The following is a 14,188-nucleotide window of genomic DNA, read 5'->3' on the forward strand; positions in this document are numbered from 1 at the left end:
AAACAAAGAGCCAACATACAGGGCTTCCTGCTTTCTTCCAGTATCAGTCAGCCTCAGTGACTTGAAGATTCATCTGAAAGACAGTTCCCTGGGACATCTGTGTCTATTTTGGAAACAAGAAGGAGGGAGGGGGTTAACCAAGTGAACTCTCCTGTATGGGGAAGAGAAGGAGGTCAACCTTGTGACTCCAATTAGCCAGTCCTCTCAGGGCTGTGGGGGAGATGGAATTGATATAACCAGGCTCAGCTGAGGCTGAGGCCTTAGACTTTGAAGGTGTGGGTGAAAGAAGCAGCTCTAGCAGCTCTCCTGGGATGTTTGGCCTCTTCTTTGTGGTAAGAGGCTTGTGGGGGCAGAGGGGATAAAAGATTGGAAGTGTAGCAAGGTGGATGTGAGCATGTTATGCCCTGACTTTTTTTTTCTGGGTCCATTTAAAACTTTCCTTCTCCCTGTTTCCCAGGTTGTTTCTGTAATGGTCGGATCATCCTGAGCTACAAAGTAACTGCTTGGGGTGGAGGAGAAGGTCCTGGCTGGACCTGGGTTGCTGTTTGTATGCTTGTGTGATGGGGTAGGATTTGGTGAACCTGCTGGGTGGTAGAAACAGATCTGATTTGTCTCATAAGAAAGAAGTGAGTTTTTTGAAGTTTTTGAGCTCTTCCTCATAAGACTGCCTGTGAAGCAGTTTAACCATGGTAGTCTTGTTTTAATGCATGATGTTATCAACGCCAAGTGTCCAGATAGCCACAAGGTTGGGTCATCAAACGCTGTGAAGCTTCAAATTAACAGGCTTACAGTTCTAACAACTTACCCAGCAGCTGGTTGTATTTTTAAGCCTTGTTCTAGAAGGAATGCTGGGCCCTCATTGTAACTGAGCTTCCCCTAAGGTTTAAAAGGCCACCAAGCACTGCGAGAGCTGTGAAAGCTGGTTCTACAGGATGTTATATGCCTTTGACTTTTCTAAGTCTTGGGGGAAGCTGAAGTCTTGCCTCTTAAACTGAGTTCTCCAGTGGTAATTGCGCAGAATAAGCTGCAGTGCTGGCTTGGGGAGGCTGGGATTTTTGGTAGGTGGGGGGCTGAAGGCCTCTGCTGAACTGTGTTTTGGGCTGAATGATACTGAGTGAGGGGGTGTGTTCCCTTGTCCTCTGTTTGCCTCTCGCTGTCTGAATACAGTGAGCGTCTTGCCTAGAGATTGTGCAACGAAGGCCAGGGCTTCTTCCAAAGCAGTTAGGCTTTTTTGGCTGTGAATGCCCAGACTTTTTAGGCCCAACTCTGGTATTTATCAATTAGCTTTCTCCAAATCTTAGGAACAGTCACAGCTGTCCTTCCTTCCAGCTTGGAGCACCCACTTCCTTCTGCCTTACCTCATCCTGCAATTACTGTCCCACAGGGCATCCTGGGCTGTAGCAGCCTCTACATCTGTCCTGTCTTCTGTGCACACAGCAAAGCCTGAGAGAATAAAGGAATGGAAGAGAAAGAAACCAGTTGCCCAGGAGGCCTGTTCAGGGAGAAATATGCCTGCATTATGCGCCTACAAACAGTGGGGCTGAGCCTGTGGTTTGGGAGGGAGTAAGAGGTAGAGGGGAACTGGGGCTCGAATGACACCAGTGGGTTTTTGAGGACAAGTCTGAAGATTTGGTGGCGGTGAAGAGTGACAATGTCAGCAGAGTATTTGCGGAGACTCCTCACCAAAAATGACAATCCTTTGTGCTCTCTAACCTAAACTTTCTGCAGTAGGTGAGATACTTGCCTGCCCAAAAGAAGGGACCAGCTTTCTGGAGGGTGGAAGACAGGAAGGGAGGAATTCATTTGGACCAGACTTTCTCATAACTTGTTAGTTGTTCCTTAATCTGTTAAGAGCATGCAGGAACCCATGGGGTTGCTGAAATATGTGTACAATGAATGTTATCTTTGAAGAACCAAGAGTCCTCTAAATGGCAGAGGTGACGTTCCTCTTCACTGTGAAACCAGAATGCTTAACTTGGAGCTGGGAGGGCGCTTTTGGATGGACACATGAGATAGGAATAGTACTGTCCTGAAGAGGAGAGTAAAAGCAGTCTGTGTCTCCTGCCAGTGAGGAGTTCAGTGCTGGAGAGGCTCTGCATGGATCTTGCCATTGTACATTAGGGAGGTGATGGTGGAAACTGCTCAGGAGGCGTATTGGTGACAGGCACATCCTACAACTATGTCTGCTGTGTTTCTTCTTCTGCAGCCTTGTAATGGGGAGTGTAACCTCTGGCTTGGCTTCGTTGGAGGTGTCTGCAGCAAAGCTAAGTGAAGCTGATAGGTTGGGGCTTGTTTTCTGGAGCTAGTCCAGCTCAAAGGTGGTCTGGAGACAAGTCTAAGAGTCCTGGTGCTTGGGATGTGTCTGGGCAGCTGTGGGGCTGGAGATGGTGGTGCAGACTGAGTGGCATGCTCTCCTGGACCCCCTTTCACCACTAGAGGTCAAGAGGTGCCTCAAGTCTTGAGGGAAATCCCTAAACTCTTCCCTCTTGGTTTGGGTCCCCTGCAGGCAGTGGGATGTTGAGGGAGAGTGGCCCAGCATTGCCACTGAAACAGCCCCTGCCAGCCAGGAAGCAGAGGGCAGGTGTCATGTCAGCCCCCTGTGATGGCTTTAAAGTGAAGTCAGCTGCAAGGCCCCATCTTGCCTGGGGCATTCTGCTAAAAACGGGGTGGGTGGAAGGACCTGCCTTGAGGGCTGTGGAGTAAGGTGATATGCTGAGAAAATAAAGTTTGTAACTGGCTGAGCATTGCTGCTTGAACGCTTTTGGTTGACTGCCCCCTTGGTTTTGAGAGTGAGCAGATCAAGCCAGAGTTGCACTCCAGCAGCCCAAACTGATAGCAGTGGGGTTCCTGTGGATATTTGCGGCTTGAAATGCCATCTGTATGGGGATGCAAGGCCATGAGGAAGGGCCGCCCCTATCAGTAAGCCAAAGGATCTATAATGCAGCTAGTACACCCAGGGGTGACAGGCAGGGATCTTGGCTTGTAGCCAAGGCCTGTTGTAGTGTGGTGGCCCTGTTTGACTTCCTCTCTTTCCCCTCCTGTGTTTCTGCCTTCTTGCTCTTGCTTGCACTGATAGCTGGAAGCAGTCAGTATTTGTGACTCACCTGCCTGCTTCCTGATGTGCCTGGCATGGGAGTCACCTCTGTCTCTGGGCTGGATGCTGGGAAATGTGGAGAGGGGAAGGAGGAAGCCTAGCATAGGTGTGTTCTTCCTGTTTTTCTAGGTGTCGTATTAACCTGTTTTGCTTAGCTGGGTTGGAGAAGCAGTTGTTCGGGGAGCTCTTTTGTGCTGTGCCAGATCCTGTCACTGTTTGCTTTAATTGAGAAGTTTTGTTCCTTAGGTTCTGATCTAGTGCTCTCACTGTGGTATGGGACATACTGAGGCTTAGTGAACATATGGGTGATGGGAGATGCGTTTTATTTGTTAAATGGGAGGGTGCAAATACCCTGAAAGCATAAAACCAGTAATTTAGATGTTTGAGTTATGATATTAAAATTAGCAGAGACAAATGATACTGGAGTTGATGTCCCCTTACTCTCAATGTGATGGGAGAAACATCTCTGTGCCTGGAAGGCCTGTGTGTAGGATGTGGAAGAGCAGAAGATGCATGGGGTAGAGTTCTGCGCACTTTCTGATCTCTGCATAGTCCATGAGCAGACACCCTGCTCTGTTCTTCAGATTCTCAACATCTCTTAACTGATATTTAGTGTCAGTTAAAGACATTTGGTGGCCCACTGTGCAAGTCACCATAGGGAAAATGACGTACTTTCACAGAAACATGGACATTGTTGCTTGCTTTCATGTGCTTCAATTTAAATGAAACTGTTTTCAGATGAATTCTGTGGATCTTGTTGGGGTGGGGGACCAGTAACTGCCTGTATAGTCAAAAGAAGGTCTTCTATATAGAGAAGCTTCTGGTTTTGAGTTAAGCTTGTAAGACTTCTGCAGCTTGCTTACTGAGACAACTCTCGCGTGTAGAGACTATCTAGAAGTATATTTGAACCCTACTGTATGAGCTGATTCTGTGGCCAGGCCTTCATAGGCAGACAGCTCACCTTTGTGCCATGCCACGAACTTCAGCGGGGCTCTGCTGATGCCTGGAGGGGGAGACTTCACCCTGGAGTTTGGCGCTGGTCCCAGGCAGGATCGAGGTCACTTCTATTGACCTGAGCTGCATTCAAAACAATCGTCTAGGTGTGAAAAAATCCACAGCCTAGTCCCTGGTCCCTTGGCTCTGTAGTCCCCACCCATTGTATTTTTTAAATATTCTTAATGATCTGTCATTTTGGCCAAGGTTTACTTAGTGATTTAAGGATCGTCGTAACAATGAGACTACAATGGCCAGGCAGAGGAAAAGGAGCAAGGGGGCTTTCTGCTGTTTTAATTTTTTTCCTTAGCCTTTACTTTACTTGTTTTCAGCCCTGCAATGATTTCTAACAGCTGGCCCAGCTATCATCCTGATCATGTTGCTCTGTGCTTCGGTGAGGAGTGAGCTGGGGGGACTTGGCAACCAGGCAGCCGTCCTGGGGTCTGAGCCATGAATGAGCTCAGAGGGGGAAGGAGAGAGGCTTGGATGGGAGAAGCTGTATTTGTTTTTTAAGTGAGAGGCTGACAGTGTTGACTAGATCCAGGCACTGAGCAAGCAGGTGCCGTGTGTGCTTTGCCCTTCCCCATGTCTCCTCCCCTGAGCATGTGTGTGCACAGACCCTCCTTCGCTGCTGCAGCCCTTGGGGTGAAGGAAGGCCATGCAAAGCACTTCAGACTCAACCTGTGCCTTATTTCTGCAGTGCTTGGCTATGGGAATGGCTCACATGTGACCTGGCAACTCTTGCGTTGCAGCCCCCACGCAGCTCTGCCAGTGTGCTTCAGGGCTGACTTGTGACGGATCTCACCTCTTTCCACTCTGAGGCCCTGCACACTTTTTTTGAGCTGTATTTTCACACAGACCTCAGTTCTGAGCAGCAGTGCAACCTGCTGACTGTCTGCCTTACCAGTTAGACTCTGGATCCTCAATGATAAAGTTGCATCTAAAAATGTTCCTTTTCACCTAGATCCACAGCACCTCTTGCAGCTTCCCTCTCTGTGCCCAGTGCAGCACTGCCTGCTGGCATCAGGCCATGTCTAATGCCTTCAGCATCTGAAGTATTCTTGAGCTGGTGTGCTGTGTGATATTATGAGGGTATATGATGCTGTACATGAGGCAGCGGTGGGCCCATATTCCATGCCAGTGTCCTTTAGCATGAATCCCAGGCTGATGTGCTGTGCAGGGTGAGTGTTGTAAAGATTTGCTTAAAATAATGCATGTAGGCACAGTGCGAGGGCATGATTCTTGTCTTTAGAGCCTAACACATTCAATAGCCATAATGACACCCCCCCCCCCCCAAAAAAAAAATGCAGGGTTTGCAAAGCAAAACCTACTGGCATGTGGAAGCTGCCAGACTGCTGTTTCTGAAGCAATGTGTTGTGAACCAGGGACAAACCAGAGAAATGTTAGTGTTCTCCTCAAGCGCAAAGAGTTTGGCAAAGTACCACAGCCTACTGCTTTTACATAGGTTGCTGCCACCACTGCCAGGGGTATGTCAGCTCTAAGGCTCTCTTGCTTTCCTGGAGGGTACTGGAAGCTTCATTTTAAATGTAGTCACCATGGGATTCTTTAAAGATGTTGATGATGTGTTGCAGGATGATCTCCAGTACACTGTGTACAAATGGTAGAAAAGGCTGAAACCAAAACTCCTGTGAGACTTTGAATACTGTGAGTTTTAATACTCAAGAAAACGAGGGACTGTTATTCTTTCCTCTAGATGTGGGCCCTGTCAATGTGTTGTCCGCATAGTTCTGCTGTTTCCCTTTGCTAGCAAGCTTTGACTCCTCCAACTCTTGAATTGAGCTCCTTGCGGTGCTCTGCAGTCCTGGGTGGACACAGAAGCTGGCTGCTCCATCTCTGTCCTGGCCATCTGTACCTGCAGAACTCCAGGTGGGCCTGTGTGGTGCTGGCCAGAGTGCCTGGCTCCTGGCCTGCAGCCTTGCCTGTGCTTTTTGTGGTGACACTGTGCTGCTTTGTCTCTTGCTAGCCTGGTGCCCAGACTCTGAAGTTCTCCTGGACCCCTCAGTGCTGGTGTGTGCTGGTTGCTGTGGGTTTCTTCTGGGATGATGCTCTCTGCGCCCTCCACTCTGAACCTGGGGCACTTGCTGCTCTTTCCCTACAGCTGTGCTACGGCACATCTGGCCTGATGTGCTGCACCACTGCTATGTATAGTCATGAGAGAGCAAGGTGTTTGTATTGCTCTGAACAGGCTGCTTTGCTTTTGGTGGAGGGTAAAATGAAAAGGCCAAGACTAATGCTGTGGTGAAGGGGTGCTAAATTGGTGGTAGTTTTTGAGCTTCTCAGGGTTTTTCTTCTGAGCTGTCTCCTTCAGGACAGCGAGATGGCAAACCATAAAGTGGGTCAGTGGCAAACACTGGTCCATGGTGGAGTTGAGCCATGTGTTGCAAATGAGCGGTCTGCAGCCCTATGAACAAACAACCCATTATACCTTAATAGTTATTGCAGATGCCAGGTCCCTACTCACGTCTTTCCAGGCAGCTGCCTAGGCAAATGCTGTGCTCTGGCAAGGAGCAAGGCCAGGAGCTAGCTCCAGTGGTGGCAAGCAGGCCAATAATCATCTGTGGAAATAATAACTTTCTCCTGGGTTTATATAGATGCAAGTGCCCTGGCACTCTCTTGAGCGTATGTGTGCTACCAAGCAGTTGTTATAGTAAAGACTTTTGTTATCCGCCTGAAACTGCCTTCCCCTGCTGCTTGCTTTGGGAGATGGTAAGACTGGCAGAGGAAAGGCATGTGGTGATTGTATGAATGCAGTGAATGTGAATGGGCTGGGGGAAGTAGCCCTAGTTCTTCTACATGCTGCAGAATTGCAGTAGTGGGTTGTGCACTTAAATTAAGACAGATGAGTGCAGTGTTTATAACAGGGCCAGATCTGTGGTCTCTTCTTGGTTGCTGCTATAAACACCACAGATGCCTTAAGCTGTCTGGCATGCAGCTATTCCTCCTAAGATAAAGAATAGGAATTTTAATGGTATGACATTGGACTTTGAATAAGGCTTTGGCACTGTCACAACTTTCTCCTGCAGTCCAGCGGAAGTAGCTCTGGGCCTCCATGCTGCTTCTCCTAACAATAAAGCGTGCTTTGCGGTGTACAGTGGAAGAGCTCAAGAAAGCTGAACTCCCTGCAAGTTATTTCCTTTGAGCTCTTGATTACACTACAGCATGATCCAGGATGGATGATGTTCTTTCCGTTCCTTTTGAATACCTCATGGATCTCAGTAACAGCTGTGAGCAATTTATTTTGGGTATAATCAGTTAATATTTTGGTGAAGTGCTTTGAAGATGTACAGCATCCTCAAATGCTGAGTATTGTTTCATTATTATTACTATTTAACATCTCTACATAGCTGAACTACTGTCAGACACCCTCACTTAATAACCTATTTGGTGTCTGGATCTTTTCCGTAAAGGCAGATTTTTGGCAAAGAGGATGGTAGAATGATATAATAGAGCTTGCAGTTATATAGTACCTGTCATCTGAGTCTCTCAACATGCTTTACAGGCACTCATGAATTCTCACCAGTTGGTAAAGCTGTCTGGCTTTCCTTGTCTGCAGATGAGGAGACTGAGGAGGAGACAAGGAATGACCTTTCTGAGGTCATGTGGGAAAGGCCTGGCCCGATCCAGAGCCTGGTGTCCCTGCTACAGTGGCACTGCACCCTTTGGCTGTTATCACACCGCTGGCCTCCCAGGAACTTCTCCTGCCCCTTACAAAGGGATCTGACTAATGCAATCTTCTGTGTACTTACTTTTGTATCGGGAAGCTTCAGGCTGGGCTTTCCTGCCATGCCCAGGGCTAGTTTCTGCACAGTGGAGACTGTATCCCTCCAGACTCCAAGACATACCAGGAGGATGGGAAAGCAGAGAGGGAGTGACTTTGGAAATCACACAAGTTTAGCGTGAGTTTCCTATCCCCTGGGTGCCCAAGGTGTGGCTTATAGGCTGTCCTTTTTGTGTTTTTGTGCTGCCGTCTAAAGAATAGGCAGTGAGTACTTGAAATTGCTTTCTGGCCAGCCTGAGTGTTAGCAGATCTCTCCGAAGAGCTATTTGGGATCCTGTGTGAAAACAGTCTGACCAGAGGCTGTTGTCCATCTATATAAATCACTCCTTACTAGGGATGGATTGCCAGGTAGTGTTGTCAATCTGGGCTGGTCCCTCTGTGTCAGGGCAGAGCAGCTTTTCCTTTCCTGTGGCTGTTCAGACTGACTGCTGTCCGTCCCCCACCCTTCATCAGTAATGAAAGCACTTAAAAATTGAAGAGAAGATACTGGGAGTTATAATCATGCAACTCTAGCAGGCAGTCCATCATGTCTTGGACATTGAGATCTAGTATGGAAGACTTGGAAAGCAGTTCATTCCCCAACCTACCCCAGAGACAACATATAGCATGAAAACAAAAAAAAATGAACTGGCACTGCTATTCTGACAGATAAAGAGCAACTCTTCATAAAGGACCTCTGTGTTTTTCTTCCTGCCAAGAATCGTTTAAACAGTGGTCATTAGTGACTTATCTTTCTGAAAACACTAGCAAAAGCTGACATCTCGGTGAGAGACTCCATCAGTCAATGTGCGCTGGTGGAGAGCAGCTGTCTCCAGCTACAGCTGTTTACTCTGTACGTGCGTGAATCCTCCTCCCTTAGCCACATGCTGGGGCATAGTATTTACAACTTGAGCTGAGGCTTATGTGTGACTGGTACCAAAGCTAGGGGTGACTGGCAGTCCAAACAGTGCTAGCAGGGAAAATATCTCCTGCTTGCTAATAGCTTTTGTCCCTGGGCTGCAGAAGTGTTATCCAAGCCCTACTCCAAGCAGTGAAAACTCTGCCTGATAACCAGGCATTAGGACCAGCCATCAGTTGGGTGAAAGCTTCCCTAAATGGCCATCATTGGACTGGGCATTGGGTTGCATATACTGAGAGCTATAAAGCCTGCTACTATTGGCAGCATATTTATCCTCTGAATGTGCTTGTTAAGATGGAGATAACATTGTTTCCTTAAAGGTAGGGAATAAAGAGACTGAAGGCTGTTAGCTGCCCTAAAGTCTCTTTGGTCCCTTTGTCTCCTGTTAGTGCTTTCCTGGGATCTCTGAATTGCTCTTAAGTGTCCATCTCTCTCCATTTGACTAGGTGCAGGGACTTGAATGGCATTTAAGCTGGCTAAATATGGCCCTTAACTTGCCCAAAGTGAGATGCAAGTGCCTGGCAGCAGTGCAGAAATGTAAACTCAGCATTTCTGACCTTGGCTCCTTACAAAAGTCTGTGGAAGAGCCGGGCAAGGTTAAATCTACAGATGTGCCAACCAAGAGTTTTGAAGTTCCTCATCTGTACCAGGGTTATGCATTAGAACAGCCACTGAAGGTGATGCTCTGCAATCATCTCTTCTGGTCAGTAAGCTAGAGTTAGAGCACACAACCTGGTAACTTGAACCATCCTATAGTTTCCCTCGAGCTTTAAAGCCCAGTTTATGACTGTTAAGGCCAAACTTGAAACCAGTCTACACTCTGAACTTTACTTTCCTTGCCTGTTCAAGTCCTGGGAGGTAAGCCAGCTCTGGAAATGAAGTCACTTTTGAAGATGGCTGCTCTCCCCAGAAGGAGGCTCTGAAAATTCCCATTGTAATTAAAACTGATTTTTTTTTTTCAAAAAACATCCTATGAACTTGGCCCTGACTCAGTCCTTCCCAGCTGTCCTCAAATTAAAAAGAAAAAAAGACACTGGCACTGCAAGACTCTTTTTATGACACGGATTTTATTGCTTAGGATTCAGCACATTGACAGGCTATAAAAGTTTATTGAAAGCAGATACAGCCTGTCAATGGGTTGACCAATGCCCCTGGCTGGGATGCGTCCTTAGGCTTCTGGTAGAGGGATGCTGGTTTTGTTTCTCTGCGCTGTTTCTGTATCATCACTGTGGAGCATTTCCTGTAGGGGGAATGCCCGTGATGAACCGCCAGCATTGGCAAATGGATATGATTCATTCCTGTGCAGAGATAATGTGGCGCTGACAAGTTTTGTGGGGAACTTCTTGGAACTAAACACATGCATGGAGTTGTCTGTGCGAGTAGGTCTTTCCTTGGCAGCCAGCTAGCACTTAGGTTAATAGGAATATATTAATATAAGGGCAGCCTCTGCTACCCCCTCAGCATCCTGTATGAAGGGTACAAGTTCCTCTGCAGAGGGGAAGCATCCATACCACAAAACCCACCAGATGGGGCAAGAACCTCCCCCTTTCCTAGGACATTAAAGCAGAATTTGTAGTGTGCTAATTGGCCTGAGAAAAGCCTCACAGTGCATCCCCCCCTTGTGCCTTCACAGGGAAATTCCAGTGAAACGCCCTAGCTGGACAATCCTATTCCAGGATAAGGGTCCAGGGGGAAGTGTTTGAACCACTTTATTCCATGTGTTTCTCCATATAGATAAATTAGGTGAAAGTCTGCCAAGGCTGATGCTCCTGCCCCTCTCCCAGGTGGTAGGACCTCATGCAGCTTTTAAAAGAAAGCTGTGTATCCTCATTGAGCTTGGTATGAAATGAAATAAGCCCCTGACACTGAATGGATGCATTGTTTTCTCAGTGAGAGACTATCTAGAACAACAGAAAAGACTGACTTGGAAAAGACTGCTAGTAGCCATCTGGTCCAGCCTTCTCTTAGCTGCATGGTGGGGGGGGGGGAGGGGAACATCCCAGGGATCTAGACTCTGTAATTGCCCTGCACCTGAGGGTGCCAGTCAGTTGTCTGCTGCAGCCCAAATTTCTCAGCCTTTGTGTGCAAGTTTCCTAGGCCTCTGCTCTGGCAGTAGTTAAGCCAAGTTACAAGGCTTGGGCACCCCTTGGACTTAGAATGAGGTTGCTTGGCCGTGGGGGGGAAAGAGCAAGTAAGGATCTCTCTTGGATGTGTTTTGTGGTTGCCTGGGACAAAAATGCCAAAGCATGAAAGACTGGCTGCTCAAACAGCGTGCCGGGGTCTCACTGGATGTGGCATACTTGGTGCTCCAAAAGCAGCACTAATTGGCTTGGAGGCTTTGGTTTCAGTGGAAACCAAGCTGAAGATAAGGTGTTTAGTTTCAAGACTTTTTTCATGTTATCACCTATATTTAAGTATGCAAACTTGGTTCTGCTTAGAGTACAATCTTGTTTGGACTTATATGAGCTCATGATACTTGCAAAATCCTTGTCTTGTCCTACATGGTTTGAATGTGAAGAGGGCAGAACTAAGGTGATAGGAGCAAACTGAAGATTGCCCCTTTTAATTCTTGACTTTTTGGTTCTGCAAACTACCTGGTACACCTTTAGCACACGTTCTTCCTGAACACATGCAGTAAGTCAAGAAAGGGTTTGAGGGCACAAGGAATTGCCCCAGAAGGTGGTGCTAGCCCATTCCTATGGGGCTTTGTAACTTGCTCTGTAAGCAGCCCTTGCTGATGATTTGGGTCAATGTGCTGTATTGTGAACAGCAAGGAGGGATGCCTTACATCGGCATCTGCTGCCCCTGTTAAGAGAAGGCAGCTTCATGTTGAACTCCTTCAACTAAATCTGTTAGAAACTGAGTCAGAGCTTTCAAAGCGGTGAGGTGAGTGCCAAACTTTCTGTTCTCACAGATATGTGAGCTTAAATAATTCTATGCATTTGAATTGTTGGAGACCCCTAGCAAAAAAGCTCTGTATCCAGTCACCAGACCCCTTGCCTAGTCAGCCCATGCCAATTTGGATGGGCTGTCAGAAACCATTTGCTAGTGGAGTAGCATTAGGTAAGAACCCTGTTTTTTGTATCCACAACAGTGTTGGATCAAGGTTGCCGCGTGTCATTTCATCGCTCTGGCAAACTACAGACTGAGGGCTTGCAGTATGGAACCTTATTTTTAATAAAGGAAAAATCTTTGCACTTCCATTCTGCATCTGTCAGCGATCTCACTTGGCTGAGCCCTGGAGGAGTTCATCTGGCCCTCGTGTTAAGGAAAACCAACAAATTAGTACAGATGTTTTTCTGAGAGCTACGGGGATCAGGGATCAGTGATTTAATACTGCATGATATTTGATAGGGGACGCCCAGGGAATATGTGCTGGAAACCAGGAAGTAATATTACATGAAATCAAAATATAAATATGTTCCTAAAGGTTTAGGTAATTTTTTGCAATTTCCCCTTGTATAATCTTAAACGAAGTCCCTCCTCTTCTCCTGTTCTTCATGCACTTGTTGCTCTAGGAGGCTTATTCCTTTTGAGCTGCATTCGGAATCCACCAGAGTAAAATGGAGGCTTTTCATGTGTTTTTGTGGGCTTTGACTCAGCTGAGGATCACACTGAATAAACCCAAGAAGGTTTTCAAAAGAGGAAGGAAGAAACTCAGGTGAGGGAAGAAGTAGCCCTAACCACCGTGGGTGCAGGTCTGCCTTTGGGGAGCATTCAGGCTCTAGGATACTTAATTCATTGTGCCCTCCCTGCGTTTTCCAACCCTGAGAATTCACAAGGATCTTCGTTAGTGGAAATATGTGCAGCTAGAATGCCGGGCGTGAGAATGAGTTGAATGAAACCTGAGACCAAAGCCAGCTTTGTTTCTTAGTCCTCTGGTTAGCATGGCCTAACACGTAGTACTAGCTTTTAGCTGCTTTATGGTTCAAGCAGGCAACCTGAGCAACATCAGCGAAATAAGGCTCTGAGGGTCTAGTTGTAAGTCCTTCTGAGCTGTACTCAACTTTCAGTGACCATTTGACCAAATGATGCTTAAATTTAAATACCCTGCTGGGTTTTCTTTGGAAAGGAGACAGCATGGAGATCACTGTGACCTAGCTTTTCTTATTCATGTGCCAACAAGCTGTTTATCTAAAGGTTTCTGGAGATTACTAGGTTCTTGATGGTCTGAAAGGGCCCAAGTCTGTCTTCTCTTGGTTTTTGGTGTTTTGTACTCGTTTGGGTGTATGAGGTATGAAAACAAATTTAGGAAAGGAAGTTGATGTTTCAGAAGTTCTGGATTTTAGACAGGTTATCTGAGTAGACTTCTAATGAACATGAGAGCTCTCTGCAGTTGTTGACTGTTCTGGCTTGACATTGGGGACTTCAAGATGCCTTACAACTGAATCTTTGCCTGCCACATCCCCACCGTGGGCCTTCTCTGTTGCTCAATGGCTTCACCACTGCAGGGCTGGGTTTACTGATACCTAAATAAGTCACAGCAAGAGAATTTATTCACACCCTCCAAAAACCACAAGATATGGAAAGTTGATGTTATTCTTGACTCTCAAAAACATAACAGTAACAGAGATGAAGTCATATAGGCTCAGCAATGACTGTCGAGGGGATTTTGAAATTGTTCACAGACCCTCTGCCTGTCCATCCCAGAGATGCCCAGGGCAGGCCAGCTGTTTGGCAGAGTGGAGGTGATATCTGATGTATCTAGCTGTGTGCTAATTACTTTTATAGTGAAGAATGACTTTCCTCCTCCACCTGCCACTGTTCCACCTGGAACTGGCAGGGACTCCCCAAAACAGGCATAAATCAAGAAGAAGAAGACAGGTTTGTGGCTACAACCTTTTGACTCCAGTATTACGGAACTGGCCTTTTAGTAAAGGTTGCACCGTAGCTGACCTCCCAGGAAGGGGCAAGGGAGGAGGGCTGCTGTTAAGCCTCAGGCAGGGCAGAGATGCAGCTGGAGATGAAATGCATCCTTTGTGTAATATAGGGCTCAAAAGCATTAGGCAGTTTGGCTGTTGGTTACCCATTGCTTCATACCAAAAGATCACATGGACAGCAACATTTCGGCCGCTTCAACTCACCCTCCTCCCCATTTCTTTTCCTACCCTTGGGCGAGGGCCCAAAGACATCACAATGTGTAATGCGCTTACTAGTCCCTTACCATCAGTATAGGATAATCTTTTGTTCTGGCTCTCATTGCCACTTCTGAGTATCAGAGGCACATCTTTGGTGCGTACCTGGAAGCGTTGCTGGTATTCTTGCTTGCGCTTAAGTTTGCGCAGGTTTGAGTTTTAACTAAATGAAGCCTTTGTCAATGTCATGTAGCTGTTGCACTGAAGATGAAACTAATTAGAAGCAAACGTGCTTCTTGGTTGTGGAAGTGTTGAGCCAAGAAAATCCA

At 47.0% G+C, this 14,188-nt stretch overlaps 1 long non-coding RNA gene across 3 annotated transcripts in view; it reads left to right on the forward strand.

The window, feature by feature from the left end:
• The window catches only part of LOC136994034 (uncharacterized), a 141,861-nt gene that overhangs the window by 14,693 nt on the left and 112,980 nt on the right, over window positions 1–14,188 (forward strand). Inside the window, exon 1 of one of the 3 annotated variants that reach the window (XR_010886259.1) lies at window positions 280–332. The exons of the other annotated variants lie outside the window; for them this stretch is intronic. This is a non-coding gene — a long non-coding RNA (uncharacterized lncRNA). Of the gene's footprint in view, window positions 1–279; window positions 333–14,188 lie in introns of those variants that run through there. 3 annotated transcript variants of the gene reach the window in all.

This window comes from Apteryx mantelli, chromosome 23, assembly GCF_036417845.1.
Source record: "Apteryx mantelli isolate bAptMan1 chromosome 23, bAptMan1.hap1, whole genome shotgun sequence".
In the NCBI taxonomy this organism is placed as follows: domain Eukaryota; kingdom Metazoa; phylum Chordata; class Aves; order Apterygiformes; family Apterygidae; genus Apteryx; species Apteryx mantelli.